General features: G+C 34.2%; 1 non-coding gene across 1 annotated transcript; it reads left to right on the plus strand.

Annotated features, from left to right (window-relative positions):
• The first annotated feature begins 247 nt into the window (after nt 1–247).
• Nucleotides 248–313, plus strand: LOC149467254 (small nucleolar RNA SNORD82). Its single transcript, XR_016311995.1, has one exon. It is a non-coding gene; the product is annotated as a small nucleolar RNA SNORD82 (small nucleolar RNA).
• Nucleotides 314–1,683: the final 1,370 nt, after the last annotated feature.

A 1,683-nucleotide genomic window follows, 5' to 3' on the forward strand; every position in this document is an offset into this window, starting at 1 on the left:
ACAGGGGAAGGAGACATGGACATAGTGGATGGCTCCTCCCACTCTTACAATACTAGATATCTAATAGAGAGATGGTGTCACTGAAATTTGGTTTGGTGTGTTAATGGAATTCTATTCTTTACATGAATCTGAAGAAGAGAAAAAACCTGTTGCCAAGAAAGCTCCTGCCAAAATGCCTCAAGGGAAGAAACCTGGAAAGGAGGAGTCTGAAGAGGAGGGTAAGCTGCCTGCTGTCTTATGAATTGTTGGCACAAATGATGAACAATTTTGGGACTTAATACTGATCTTTGATGACTGATGTTTGCTGATGTGCCATAAATGTGATAACTTTGTTTTTAACATGCAATGGAGATCTCTTTTTACTGGAACTTTTATTTTTTTTTTACTTGTGTAATGAAAGAAAACCTTTTGTCAGATTTTTTTTTTTTTTTTTGCCGTCTGTGTCCCCGTTGTAGAGATTCAACATTTTGTTGCCACCAAAACATGAATGCAGGAGACCTTTTTCTAATGGGGGCACGTTTTCCTGTGACAACTGTCTGAGAGGATATCCTTCACATTGGAAAGATATCTCCTCTTCATGTTGAGGCAACATTGAAGGAAGTGAAGGGAATTCTCTGACACAGATGGTCAATAAATGGAACCCTCTCCTCTTCTATCCAACAGATTTAAAAAGGGAAAAAAAAGCCTTTTTGCTCTACTTAACTGCATTGCCATATTTAACCACTTCAAGTCTGGACACTTTTACCCCCTTCCTGGTCCAGGCCAATCTTCAGCTTTCAGTGCTATCACACTTTGAATGACAATTGCGCGGTCATGCAACACTGTACCCATATGAATTTTTTAGCCTTTTTTTTAGACAGATAAAGCTTTATTTTGGTGGTATTTATTCACCACTGGGATTTTTATTTTTTTTGCTATGTAAATGAAAGTCCAAAAATTTTGAAAAAAGTTTTTTTTCTTATAAAATTTTGCAAATATATATTTCATCATAAATCTTGGCCAAAATGTATTCCGTTATCTTTCTAGTAAAAAAAAATCCCAAATTAGTTTATAACCAAAATTATAATTTTTAAACATTTTGTTTAACTATTTTATTTTTTTATATTTGTTTTTTTACATACTGTCACTCTAGGAGTGGAGTGTCAACATGGTGACACTACTTTTTTTTTTTTTTTTTTTTATACTTTACCAGGAAATTGAGCATTTGTTTTCATTAGTTTTTTGCTGAAAAATATTAAAAAAAAAAAAAAAAAAAAGTTCATACATTAAAAATTTTTTTTTACCTTCTTAAAATATTTTCAGGGTTTCATGTGCATTTTTATGTACAAATGTGCGCAAAATGTTAAAAAAATTGGCTCTGGAAGTGATGTGTTTAGGAAACGTTATTCGGGGCGCTGGATGTATGCTGGACTCTTGGTTTTCTGGCACCTATAGACCTTTGTCGTGTACTATGCATATCCAGATGCAGAGATTATCGAAAATGTCAGGAAATCCATATTGGCTGTGTGCATTCCAGTTGAGAAAATTTGAGAATTCTCACCTGGCAATATAATGGCCCTTCTGGGGTACAAGTGTCAAGAAAATTTCAGTTGAGTTTTCTCTTGTCAGTAGTATTAAGTCTGCAAGTGTCAATTTCCTTTAGGTTTTCCAAAACATATGCGGTCAAACCTAAACTTTCAGTTT

Source organism: Staurois parvus, unplaced genomic scaffold (genome assembly GCF_062004578.1).
Source record: "Staurois parvus isolate SC_StPar_1 unplaced genomic scaffold, SC_StPar_1.0 ptg000118l, whole genome shotgun sequence".
NCBI lineage: Eukaryota > Metazoa > Chordata > Amphibia > Anura > Ranidae > Staurois > Staurois parvus.